This window comes from Maniola hyperantus, chromosome 14 (assembly GCF_902806685.2).
Source record: "Maniola hyperantus chromosome 14, iAphHyp1.2, whole genome shotgun sequence".
NCBI lineage: Eukaryota > Metazoa > Arthropoda > Insecta > Lepidoptera > Nymphalidae > Maniola > Maniola hyperantus.
The window spans coordinates 5,000,600-5,015,355 of NC_048549.1; the positions used below are offsets into that span (position 1 = coordinate 5,000,600).

The 14,756-nt window shown below is 39.4% G+C and overlaps 1 protein-coding gene across 1 annotated transcript in view; it reads right to left on the minus strand.

Annotated features, from left to right (window-relative positions):
• Atx-1 (Ataxin 1) overlaps window positions 1–12,447 on the minus strand; it is a 61,983-nt gene extending 49,536 nt beyond the window's left edge. Inside the window, exon 1 of the mRNA XM_034975164.2 lies at window positions 12,073–12,447. The gene's annotated coding sequence lies outside the window, so the exon portion shown is untranslated. The remainder of the gene's footprint in view (window positions 1–12,072) is intronic.
• Window positions 12,448–14,756: the final 2,309 nt, after the last annotated feature.

The window sequence follows — 14,756 nt, forward strand, 5'->3', positions numbered from 1 at the left end:
GTTTGTTAGGTTATTGCATCGAGGGGATATTGGTTTGTCCTTCAATCACGTCACAACGGAACAATGGATTGACATGATTTTTTGCATAGGTACAGTCGAAAACCTGGAGAGTGGCTTAGGCTACTTTTTATCCCAGAAAATCAAAGAATCCCCACGGGATTTTTAAAAACCTTAATTTACTCGGGCATCAAATAGTAGGTAACTAGTAGGTAGATTTAGATGACGATATTGAGTTTTATGTCTACACGTTTTTACAATATCCTCTCCTAAGATAAGCTCCGAAGTGCGAAGCCGGCTGTCACTCGCACGTCAGTCTATTCACTTATTATAATTCCAAATGGGATTAGGAAGTAGCTATGTATGAATTATTCAACGCAAAAGGTCATATTAGCAAAATGTTTTCTTCAGTTAGTGATGTTGCCCACTGAAAAAAGTTTAGGTGACCAGAAAAAATATTTTATGAGTTTTCCCCAAAAGTACCGCATGTTTAAAATTCAGCGTGCGTGAATGGAATTTTTGAGGTTCCGTACCCAAAGGGTGCCAAGCCTCTGCTGTCCGTCCGTCCCTCCGTCTGTCTGTCTGTCTGTCAGCGCCAGCGGGTTGTATCTCACGAACCATTTATAGGTAGAGTTGAAATTATTTAGTATGGAGACCTACATGTCCACCATTTTTTCTTTCAAAATAGCGGTCACAAATAAAACCTGTATTAATCTATAGCTGGTATCTACCTATACCGAAAACTATTGAAGGAGACAAAATCTTTCAAAGTGTCACTGTTAGGCGTTAAGAAGTTCGCCGGGGCAGCTAGTATAAAATAGATAAGATACGAAGTATCAGTTGACCAATGGATTTACGTACCGCGTTCTTGCATAAGTGGAATATTTCGCAAACCACTACGATGGAGCCGCGAAAGTCATGACGCAACCTGCAGTCGGCCCATTGATTAGAGTCGTGAATGTAAGTGGTTACCTAATACAAGTAATTCCTGCTGAACATCGATGAATGCATTTCAATGATTGACGTCTTTTTTTTGGTAAATCTACATTCAGTTTTGTGTTTCGTAAATGTTATTGAAAGGCACTCTGAATGTATTTGTTATGCAGACTCTACATTATGTTGCAAAGTCGTGAATGGTCAATATTGTATGTTTAGGGTGTTAAGGGTGGGTTTCCACTGAAGCAGAGCGGCAACATATTCGTGTGTTCGATCAATCATTGTTTGATGATGTGATAAAATTATCACTTCAGTTAAAAATAACCTGATTCGTCTATTGAAAACTCCAGTCTCCACTCTACTCTATTTCAGTGGAAGCGCACCCTAATTAAAAATGGAATGTTTGTAGGATACATAATTTTGGCATAAAGAAACTAGATATCTAAATGTGAATAACGTTTTTGAACATATTTTATGGGTAGAAGACTATTTTTGTTTGTATCTCCTAATACATAGCTAAGTACCTTATTTTTTTAGGTGGAGACTAACAAGGATAATATTATTTTACAGCCAGTAGGTAGGTAATAAATAATAATAAATAATAATCTTAAATAGATAGATATTTACAGTACGTGGCCGAAAGTAATGTACATCGGTCTTTATAATGACATTTCGGCTTTGTAGAATAGGATAAGTAGAATAGAATGTTTTTTTATTCATGTAAACTTTTTACAAGTGCTTATGAATAGTCAGGTAGTTTTAATTTACCACTGGTTCGGAATGCCGTTCCTACCGAGCCGAGAAGAACCAGCAAGAAACTCGGCGGTTGCTCTTTTTAATTTTTCAATTTACACAGACACCTAAGTCACAGTATAAGGAGAGACAGTACTCCGTCGCCTTTGATCTCATTGCAAATGACGACCACAAGTCCTCGGTCATACAGGTCCCGGAATTACTGGGTCCGTCTCGGGTCACTCTCTTACCGCACGATTGCTCTGAGATGGCTTCGTCAAATCTATGGTAGGTAATAACATACTATCTTTACTGTATGCCTATGTGACGCTGTAGAGCGTTGTGTCTGTCACTCATACCTGTATGACATTTTGTCGGCTTCAACGACAGGGACAGTGCTCTACAAATCTGCTATCTCCTTCTTAAGGCCGATGTACATTATTTTCGGCTGCGTACTGTAAGTAGGTACGTATTTGGAAAATTTCTGAATCGGAGATTGCCATTGACCTTTTGATCCAGACTTTTTCTATTGCATATTTGATTCTCCCACTTGAGTGATGCCTACCCACTTAATGGGAAAATACTCAATTAGATATACCTACACAAGCATAAAAGTTTGTGAAATACAAGCTTTAGAAATACTTACGTTACTTAATATTCTCCAGAAATGTTCAAAAGTTTTCATAACAAAACAGTTGAATATCCAATTAAACATTCTTCTAATTTAGCCGCGGCTACCTACCTACCTACTTTGTTGTTAAGACAAAGAGTAAGGGTTAAACACAATTGTATGTTTATTTATGTATTTATATTTAAACAAATCCAAAGGTAAAACAAACAAGTCTCTAAGGGCCGAGTTGATAAACACGGACACTTTAAATTCATTTGTTTACATCAACAAATGTGCCGCGTGATGAATATTATTCGAATGCAAATCGGTTCGTGCTTTACTGTAAGTAGTTTCGATTCGCAGTAACTACCTACTACCTAGTACACATACAGGATGTAACCAGAACGCTAGCAAAAACTTAGCGTTAATGTTATACTACCTAAACGCAATCCAATACCAATTACCATTTGTGTCTTTTTGTAGTTTTAGTGATTTAAATTTTTCAAACTCGCAATGTATAGCGTGCAAAACTCGAGTCAATGGCCTGTCTACAACGCAGCATTGACCTACGACGACTACGAGTGGCCTACTTACGCAACGTTCGTTGACCTCCAGCGTCAGTCAGATGTTTTATAAAATTAACAACTGTTACAAAATTATAGGATTTTTTAAATATATTTTTTGGCGTTTTTTTGTGGTATTATATCAGTAATCATCAGTACAAGCACCTGTCTTTAGTCTTGTCAGCGTTCTGGTTACACCCTGTATGTTTATGTAAGCAAGCATGAAAGCTCTCTTAGCCTTGAAGTACCTACAAGTAGCCTTGAAAGGCTAAAGTACAAGTTTCTTTATGTTTTTTGATTCGTCTACACTCCACGCCTACGGGTATTTATCTACTGTTCTACGATCAGTCGTAGAAGTCGTAGGGTATTCCCAAGTCTTTATCGTATTAAGTATCGGCATGCAGCCACATGCAGCCATGTAGATGTAGAGAAGCCAAATGAGGTGTATTGGTACAACCACCATGCCCCCTCCATGGCGCGTTTCAGTTTAGATTGTAAATTTACCATCAGGGTTTTCAAGCAAATCAAATATACATGCCTGTTTAATTTTTTTTAAATCGGTCAGTGTGAGTCGGACTCGCACAGGAAGGGTACCGTACCTTCGATTTTTTTTAATTTTCGGGACGGCAATTTTGAAATTTTTAGTACCTATTTGTTGTTATAATAGAATACAAATGCATTCTGTGAGAATTTCAGGTATACCTATCATGGTTCACGAGATACAGCCCGCTGACAGACGGATGGACGGATGGACGGACAGCGGAGTCTTAGTAATAGGGTCCCGTTGGCACCCTTCAGGTACGGAACCCTAAAAATGATGTCTGGAAACTGGCAACTAAAGTGTATGAGATGGATCCATGATCCTAAATAAAATTCCACCTATTGGGGATCCCCCACTTAGATGAACAGACGAGCATGTTCCAACGCTACGCTTTCCGGTCCCAGGTCGCCATTCCAGCAGCAGCACCTAATAAATACTGGTTCCTAATTCCTATCATCAATAATGAGAGTATAAATTAAATCTATTTAGCCGTTTTTATAACCATTCCGCCATTCATATCTTGCCAGGTATCCGGGCGACGTGAAAACTATAACAAAGTGCAAAATACCTGCTGTAAGTTGTAATGGACTAAGAGCCAGCGCGTGCCAGACCTTCGTTATTTTATATAAGCTGAAAGTTTCTCCGCGTATTGTCCCCAAAACTGGGCGGAACGTTTGTTTGGCTCATGGTGGCTTTGGGAGATAACAGGTAAAAAAGGTGTAAAAAATCTTACATCAAAGGGTCTTATTTTTTAACTAGCTTATGCTCGCGACTTCGTCCGCGTGGACTACAAATTTCAAACCCCTATTTCACCCCCTTAGGGGTTGAATTTTCAAAAATCCTTTCTTAGCGGATGCCTACGTCATAATAGCTATCTGCATGCCAAATGTCAGCCCGATCCATAGAGTAGTTTGAGCTGTGCGTTGATAGATCGGTCAGTCAGTCAGTCAGTCAGTCACCTTTTCCTTTTATATATTTAGAATATATTAGAAATCACGTCATGCATTGCCAGACACAGTGTCATGGCAGCCCCCTGCCAGACGCCCTTAAAGTTTAAAAGTTTTTAAAAGTGAAAAAGAAAATACAAAAAAAAAGACTTGATACTTTGACGTAAGATTTTTTTACGCCTTTATTACCTGTCATCTCCCAAAGCCAACATGATCCAAACAAACATCCAAACAAACATTCTTCCCAGAACTGGGGACAATACGCAGGTGTTGTTGAACTCTGGGAAGAACGTTTCTTCGAACGAAGAAAGAATCTTTCAGCCTTTATAAAATAACGAAGGTCTGGCACGCGCTGGCTCTCTCTCTATAACTCGTAACACGAAACAGTGGCACCGTCGCCGTCGCCACTTTCAATGTTGACACATTGAAATAAAATACCGTTCTTTCGGCCGTGAGAATATTATTCTTTATTCTTTCAATATGAACTTACGTGCCATCATCTTTCATTTCTTTTGTTTAAAAGAGTTCACAGATCCGGCAAGTTTTGTTATAAGATCTTAATCGATTTATATTAAGGTAAGCGGTGATAGCCTTGTAATTAAGTATTCGGGGAATCCGGGGTCTGTCCCGGAGACGCACTCCTAAGTTTTCTTCAGTAAAGTTTTTTTTTAATTTGTTTATTTATATAGGGTCTTTTATATTTATATACATGTCAAAGTTGCCGCCAATGAATTTACATAGGTTGTTAATAATTATTATGTTGTAGATTTTTGTTTACGGTTATTTATACCAACGTTTTATCATAAATAACCTATGTATTAAGGTATTCTTGGGTATTCTTCAATCCTACCCAATATACGTAATTAGCAAATTTTACTAATTTTACGTCAATGTGTTCAGCAATTTCAGTTGAATTCTACAAACATTATTATCGATTTGGAATATGGCTTTCAGTGAAAAACCGCCGTTACGTGTCAAACATTATTTTGTTGAAGATAGCTCACTCATAGCTTACCTACTCCCATTCATATGAGAGCATATAAAATGATGAACATTTCAAAGTGCAGGTATGCGAGCTATCGAGGTTAATACTGTTGATAGCGACAGATATCGCTTCGTAGGCGGTAGCTCGCTTCTTGATAATGCCTAACACACGCCGGCAGTGTGTGTAGTGTAACCATTATCAGAGCGTGCAGTATAAATAATAAAGGCCTGGGAAGACCCAAAGCGCGACGACACTGTTCACGACAGTTAGGTACATATATTTAGTATCAAAGCGAGAGCTCACTCTCTCTGCTAGTACGGCCGAACGTTTCACTGAACGCGTGTATGATATCGTGACACACGGCAGTGTATCCAGTCAAGTTCTAAGTAATAAGATTTTGCGTTACAAGGAACTGTATGCAGAACGTCTTACTGGAGAGCGTGTTGGCGCGCGCTACGCTGTAAGATGATTTCGTAGTTCAGTACGGACGAAAGACTGTGGGACATTATGACACACGCCAGTGTGTGCAGTCAAGTTCTAATAAGATTTTTCGCTACAAGGGACTGTATGCAGGACGTGTTACTGGAGAGCGTGTTGGCGCGCGCTAGGCTGTAAGATGCTTTCGTAGTTCTTTCAAATACAACTTCTACGAGCTACCTTGCACCCGTTTCCGACATCGCATCTTGTTTTTCCAAACCTCAATCATTTTTACGCTGTGACTAAACCTCATTTAAATACGATACTTTAGAAGAATGTATAGGACCGTGACTATACAGTTAAGCTCTATACTGTTAATAGGTGTCGTCATGTGTAAATTGGACATAAAACTTTCCACGACATTGCCATTTAATATAATTTCTTACCTAGGCCGAGAGCGCCAAGAAACTTTGTGAAGGTGCTTTATGATAGCTGAAAGTTTGTGACGTGGTATTTCTATGTAACCGCACGTTTTGTTGTATAAATCTTACCGAATACGTAGTTTGACTCATACACTGGTCATTACCTAGTTAAAACTGTGAATGTTTTTTGCAGTATAAAAATAACGTGCTTAGTTCTATACTCAAAGTATGCGACACTAGTTACGTATTCGGTAAGATTTGTACGTATCCAACGGCATCTTAATTCTTACCTGAGTAGACTTAACTATAGATGTGCTGGCTGGAATAGGTCCAATCCACAAGTTAAACTTTAAACCTCTAACAAATAAACCTGGAATAGCGGTGGAATAGTTATACTCTGTTTTGTCTTTCTCTGTCATCAGTAATTTGACATTTGAAGGCAAAAAACAAAACAGAGTATAACTATTCCACCGCTATTCCAGGTTTATTTGTTAGAGGGTAAATGTAAAAAAGATATCTCTACTTAACCAAGCATGTTGCTGCAAATTACAACGCGTGATATCGTTTGACTTGTCAGACAATTTTTCTTGGGACATTTGTCTTGAACTTTATCTTGAACATCTGGGCCCACAAAGAATCGTGTCGTGTCAACATCGTGTTATCTAATGAGCCCTCGTGACGCAGCCGCTGATAACTCTTTGTTGTGTTTGCAACCGCCACCGCTTATCTGACAACTGGCCGTTTATTTAATTAAGTATCACACACCGTGCGTTAAGCCAAGTAAGCCCTGCCGAGTGTTGGCAAAAATCCTTGCATATAAATCTTTTATTTATTAATTCAGTTACAAGTTAGCCCTTGACTGCAATCTCACCTGGTGGTACATGATGATGCAATCTAAGATGAATGCGAGCTAACCTGGAAGGGGTATGGCAGTTTTTATTAACCCTTCGGTTTCTACGCTGAATTGCTTGGCACGGCACGGCTTTGCCACTAGGGTGGTAACTAGCCACGGCCGAAGCCTCCCACCAGACCAGACAAGAAGTTTAGAAATTATAAAATTCCAAACCCCTGCCACGAATCGAACCCGGGACCTCCCACTAACAAGACCACAGCGCCAGGGAGACCGTCAAATTGGGTCATCTTTGGTCGCAAAAATCTGAAGGGTGCATTAAACTCATTGAGTTTTTATCATTGATAGGTTTGACTCTGATATCACGTAGCTATGCCTATCTAATGCAAGCGATAATCAAAGATAGAAAGAACTAATGTGGTAGAGACGTGCCTCTATATTTCGTGGCTTCTATACAGAATCGTAATCTATTTACCTACTAAATCACGCGACGGTAAAAATGTGAATCGTTTTCTTGCTTTACAAGTTCACGCAGGCATTTGGTTTTTTAGAGCACAGTTATTTGACCTATTCTATTGTTTGCTTTGACCAATGACTGTGTTTTTTTTGTTTCAGGATCAATAGAATAGACTATAATATAATACATACACGTAACTATGCGTATACCGCCGCCGCCGAGTTTCTCGCTGGTTCTTCTCGGTAGGAACGGCATTCCGTACCAGTGGTGAATTGCAAATAACATAATTTTACGATTTAAAAACACGTGTAATTTTTTTTTAATATTTTTTTTTTTTAAATAAAAGTATTCTATTCTATACAAGCATTTTAAAAACGTCGTCGTCATGAAATAAATCATTAATGTTATTGTATTAATTATTGTTGATTCCTAGTCTATCATAACAAGATTGTGCACAATATGTGAGATATAATTGGCAATTACACTAGTACTAGCAATTAGTAGTGATACATTTGTTATGAGTTATAAACTAACTCGTGTATGTTTACGCAAAGCTAATCAAAAAGTATCTTCTCTATCTCTGACTCCTGTTTTATAAAACGATGTATTTGTCAGTATGTCCTCATAATTTAGGACCATAATATATTATTATAAGTAACGTGAGGGAGCATATAAAAACTATAGATATTGACAGAGAAGTTAATTTCTTTAAAATTAATATGACAGAGCTTGCAAAAATGCATAGTACCTAAATGCAATGGGGACAGTTAGATGGATGCTGGATCCAGTGTGAAAATAGATTTTTTACGCCAAGACAAATTGTCTAACTTGGAACATGACACCATTAGTTCTGTATGCTTGGACTATGTACGACCTGGGGATGAAGTGGAGCCAACTCCCTTCAATCTCAGTTCCTCCATCACGGTGGAAGAACTGAGAATCACCCTCCAAATAAAAAACGGGATTTGATCATAGTAAATACTACTTAGCAGGCAATAGGTAATATGTTGGTTTTCGATAGAGAAGGTGCGTAGTTAAGCGTGTTGACCATAGCTTGACCACTATTTTATATTTCTACACATTATGTAAGTACAGACTACAGAGTACAAACACTTAAGTGCTAAAGTTTGTTACTGCAGGTAATTAAACGGATAAAATACTCGTAGTCACCTCGTCCATTGTTTTATGAGCGTACTAACAGCTAACTGTAAATCCTGAATGAAGTTGAACAGTTACTGAATGTAGCTACCTATCTAATACACATAATGTAACGTCATCGCTTTGAAATAGTCTTTCCTTCGCAAGCATAATATTTCCTTTCCAACGTACCTAACAACACTTGGATATTTACTTAATTAGCGTAAATGAATACCTAGATTTATAATTTATATCGACTTTCCGTTGTTACTTAATACCTACCTGCCTACAAATGTAACGTTTTCTTCCAAACGAAATTTAGCTAGCTTTTCAAAAATAATTACTGTGTTGAGTATGACCAAAATGTCATATTTACTAGAAAACCCGATTTAATTAGAAACGCGCACATTAATTAAAAGTGCAAAATACTTCTATGATGATGATTTATAAACATTGACCTACTTAGTAGGTACTATTACCAAAAGTTACCTGTGAAAAGTTTCATGTAGCAATAACATCGCATGCTTTGTTTTTCTTGATTTTCTCTGTGTGTATAATAAATAAGTATCTACTTAGTAAGTTATTATAATATAGCTTTGTTGTAAAGTCTCATTTATTTATAGTATACTTGCAGAGCTACTAACATGTTTTCTCGTGTAACTCGGGTTAAAGTTTATCAGCCCAGGCCACCACCGCGTACTTTTCCTCCTTGGTCTAATTTTAAACCATTAATTACTATTGAAAACAACTGTTTGTAGTAAATGATAAGCGTGAACGATGTCTTAATTAATTACTCGCATCTGTGGCATTAATTGACATATTTAGAGTGGACTTCAATCGGCTTCAATGAAACAAAGGTATTAATTATATGAAATCAAAAAGAAAGACAGACATAGAAAAAAGAATAAAACTTTAATTTACTTAGTTCACCAAAGAGTTAGGAATTAAATAGGTACCTACTTATTTAAAAAATTAAGTCAAAATCATTTTGACAGAAGCTGGAAAATTTCTAAATCCAAAGAATAACCAAGAAGACACTATCACGTACCTATGTATTCCGAATAAATAGATTGAACTAAGTATTTTAACTGTTCAAAAAGATGTACCTACCTATTACAAACTTCATTGAGTTTTGTTTTGAATTGTTAAATAATTAGTAGAGTCATATATTTACAAGTGACCTAAAGTCTATTGTTATCGTCTAAGTAAGATCAGTGAAGTATTTTAAGGAATGGATAGTTCTTAAAGGTAATATGATGAAGGTATATAACAAATGCGTTCACAGTTTTCTAAAAGTCGGTATATAAATATGGCGATATCCATCAGGTAAAGATAAAGTCTGCATTGACCATCACGCAAGATCCATTGAAATGCCATGAATATCCACTTAAACAGTGACAAAAGGTTTGGGAATGAATTGGGAATCTTTTTAAAAACAATTGTCAGTTACAACATGACCGATACTAGGAATATTTGTGCATAACAATAGTGAAAAGCACAAAGTTTAAACCTTTCAGGTTTATGAAGTCCACATCCTGATCGTTGAATTGCTCTAACTGACAATACCCATTAACCCATAAGCATTACTATTCTGACAAGAGAGAATGAAAGATAAGAAACTGTTAGTAAGTGAATGATAATGTGAGATTGATAGCATAAGAATCGGCTCTGCTAGTGACATCACCCATGGTTGATGTCCTCCCGTGTATTTCAGGTTTATAGACATTAAAATAAATTCTGTCCATAGATATAATTTAAAACATTCTTATATTATATCTCCGTGAATGTAAACTTTTTTTAATAGGCTACGTCAGTAGACTTACTTCCGGCTTCGTGCTTTACAAAAGCACTAGGAGTAGAACAGAGGACTGCGTGTGATCAGATTTTGTTTTAAGCCACATCCGACCTACTTTGCATGAAGCCATCCCTATTGCCTAACCCTACGGAGAAAATTCTCCGTCCGTGTCTAATATTGCATCCACGGACAATTTTTTTCTGTAGATGGTGTCAACAGACACTTAGCAAAAGATTATCCACTTGAGTTTATTGTAGACTACTCAGACACCTCATACCAGAGAATCTTCGAAACCGTTGAAACTGGTATAGGTAATTATTATTACAATGAAAATAGTTGTGAACAATTCAAACGAGGTTGAATTCTCTGTGCCAAACGCTCTTGTAAGACGATTACACTATTATACAAAAATTTGTCTCGGCCTTTAAAAATGTACCCCTCTTTGGTTCATCTAAGCATGTTGGATTTGCATTAATCCAAGATATACCTAAGTAGGTAGGTATTAGATAAAATTAGAATATGAGGGTATAATAACAAGGGTATTAATCGGTTAGAACTTTGCATAGTGCATTGTAGAGTCAACACCTCTGAGGATGTTCCGGGTGTCAGAGGGAAACGTGCGTAGATTGTATTTTGCAGAATCTATTGTGGTGGTGAATCTAATGTGTGCTGCGCGTTGTCTGCTGGTAACGGTTTATTGCAAATTAGCTAATATTATACTTAATTGATATTTCTGGTGGAAATAGTTTTTCTGCAGCTAGAGACTAATTGGTATTTACTAAAAGAATAAAATAAAAAGGTAAAGATTTGATTGATCCCAATTCCCCACACAACTCCTTCATGTGAACCATATTTAGTGGCTTCGCTAATCAGATCCCAATGAAACATAAGAACTATCCTGGGTGAAGAAGTTTTCAAAGAAAAGAAACCACATTGAAATTGGCCTGTGGAGCCATGATACCGGGAAAATGATGAAACTTTTGCGTTTGGGATTTAAAATGCAAAAACTTTGATTTAAAATGCAAAAACAGGATCCGTTTGGGATTTTCATTCTTCTTTGAGGGACTTATAGTTAGTACTCTGATGTAAGTAATATCTTGGCACCAGCTATAACCTTGGCATAACGATTCACAGCGGTAATTGTGATTTGTGCCAGAATTGCAGGAACTCTACATACGCAGTGTAACTGATGCAGCTTGCCATTTCAGAAAACAAGAACCCTTTGAAATTCTTGATGATCGTTCTTGAATTGTCAGCTCTTTTAGGTTATTCATGAAGAGTTATCAACAAAAATTGATGGAGCTCTTGAAGTTTTCTAAGTCCGCCTTACTCAGTTTGTGACAATCTCAGACCAGAGCATAATGTTGTGGAGTCGGTAGACGCTACCGGTGGTATGGCAGACGGAGAGCACAAGATGTAGAACGTCGCGGCAGGCGCCAAGAGGAGTGTAGCCGACACGCTCAGAAACAACCTAAATAAAGCAGGCCAGCAGGGAGTAGCCGTCTCGGGCGCGGAGCACGCACACACGCAGCCGGCACACACGCCCGCCTCCGCACACAATCTCGCCTCACACACACATCCATCGCTAGACGAAAATAAAATCCACTCCTTATGCGCCATGCAAATAGGAAGCCGCCGGGACATAATAGCGTTAACCGGCCGAATGAACGAGGAGATCCTTACGTTTCGTGGCACTGTCGTAAGACGGTCACGGGCGCAGCATCTCAGGCCGCAGGTCACGACGCTCAGTTGGAGATCTCATCCGATGGCACCGTCCTCTCAGAACTGGTTTTGCACGCACGCTCCTATGGAAAAGTACACGGGCGTGACGTCCACGAACATTCGGCACTCGCGATATCGCGGCTGTCTCACTGCTGCGGTCACTCGGCAGGAAAATCAACGGGCGGAGATTAGCATGAATGATATCATAAGGTCGTCACGAGACGGACGCGAGCGGAGTGCGACGTCTGTGCGGGTCGCAACGCGACTGGCGGTGGCGGCGGCACTACGCGAGCTCCGTGCGTAGTGAGTGGCCGTGAGGCGCGGGGACGAGGAAACCCGGCGCGAGTACGGCGCGCCCGGCCGACCCACGCGAGGGGGGCCCGGGGGACACTCGGCCGGCGGGGGGAGGGGCGCGGATTAATCACGTAGTAAGTATGCCCCCCGGGCCGCACCGCCCGCGCTCGCCCCGCACATAGAACCTGCGCGCAGCCTATACATATGAATAAATACTAAATGCAACCAACGCTCGTCGTGCCAGACTGAAACCGGACACTTATCGAAGCTAAATGAATTCCTGGGTGAGCGTTGCCACCGAATCTTGGCTCGAGCGCCGTCGGCGGCTGCGAGGCGCCGCACCTCCGCCCGCCACATCGACTGTGATGCAATTCTGTAATCGGTTTTAAGAAAGTTATCAATCGAGTCTTGGAATTCAATGCCATGCGCTTCCACTATGCGCTAGCTCATTTATACAAAGTTTCATAACCTATAAACTATGAAACGATCATTCGATTCGTGATAAGTACCTACCTATTTCTTTCCATGTCTGAATTGTTTTTGTGCAAGGGTTTTTCCAACCTAAGCTAAGCATCCTAGACCGGTTCTGACATTCTACTGGTGACGTGTCGCTGTAACTTCGTTAAATATTCATAACCACAGCTTTACATTAGGTAGGTAGGTATATGTTTCTGACTGTTAATTAGGTTTAGCGGTAAAAACCACTCAAAACTAAAGTTTATTTCTTTCGAAAGCAACTGAGAAGGCAGTTTGATACAAGCTATTAATTGAAGTCATAAAAAAGTTACAGCCCTTTAAATCGAAGGCGCTTATCAATTAGCGGAATCACAAACAATAAAGCTTACGACGTCCTCTGTCCTCAATTGTTGAATGTTCAGGATGTTGTAGATGATGAATTTATTTATCCCACTCCAAATTTCTTCGGCTGAATTCAGATTAGGCTATAATAGAGGTTAGGTATGAGTATACATAATATGTTCTGTTAAATGCATTCGCGTTGGCCATTGATACCATCAAAAATTTACTGCTTTCAGAAGGGAAAGATTTCCATTATCAGCGAATAAGGCTCTACCAAAATGGTTGCTCATTTGAGTCAGGAAGTTTACCACCACCTTAGTTTGACAGCTGCCTACAGTGTGATGATCACGATACTCTCTGTTGACTGGCTATTTTCACTATTGGCTAAAATGCAAAGTTGTAGGAAAAATCACCATAAATTCAGTCAATAGCAACAAATTGCAATATAGGAATTTGATAATGAAACGGTGAAGGAAATCATCGTTGTATATCGCTGCATGCATGAGAGTTTTTCATAAAGTTCTCGAAAGTACCTACCTATGTGAAGTCTGCCGATCCACACTAGGCCAGCGTGGCGGACTATGGCCTAAAGCGTTATCATTCTGAGAGGAGATCAGTGCTTAGTAATGGGCTGGCAATGGGTTGATCGTGATGGTGATGATGAATATGATAATCACAACTTGCTAAGGCTGTTGTCAGATTCAGTTAAACTGAGTCACAGGATTTTCTTGCGTTGATTGCGTCAACATAACAAACTTGTATAGACGTGTTCAAAGCACGGATAGGCACAGCAATAGTACACGACAGGTCGAGATGGTATTTGCGGTACGGGTGGAGGGACGCCCGCACAACCGACACTTCACCAGCGCTCGCCCGCACTGGGTTAGCGCGGAGGCTGTGCGGGTGTGCGGGGCGTTCCCTCTCCAATTACCATCTACACCTTTCGCGTACTATATTATTATCAGTCAATATTTCGGATATAACTAAGTGTGTCGAAATGGAGATGGGTCATGTCTGTAGGACCACAAATGACCCATGGACCCGTTTGTTACTGGAAAAGAAGCGTTGGAAGAGACCATCCGTTGTTGGTCCGACGACATCATCAAACTTGAAGGAGGCTAGTCCAACAGCGGTAGGAAGGGTGTGCAAGGAAGAAAAGAAGAAATATTTCAGATGAAAAACTAATGTAGGGCACTATCAGTACCTACCCTTATTATAAATGCGAAAGTGTGTTTGTTTGTTCTTCAATAACGTCGCAACGGAGCAACGGATCGACATGTTTTTTATCCCGGAAAATCAAAGAGTTCCCACGGGATTTTAAGAAATCTAAATCCACGCGTACGAAGTTGGGGGATCAGCTAGTGATATACATAACTAACATATCAAACATAATATAATATACTATCGTATCTACGGCGATGAGCTCCTTTTTCCTCTTGTCATCCGATCGTTTTTCAAACGTCGAGGGCGTTATATCTAACTAGACGTGGAAAGTGGAAAGGCTATGGAGGTTTGGTGAGGAGCCTTCCTTATCAACCTGCCCATCCCTAGCA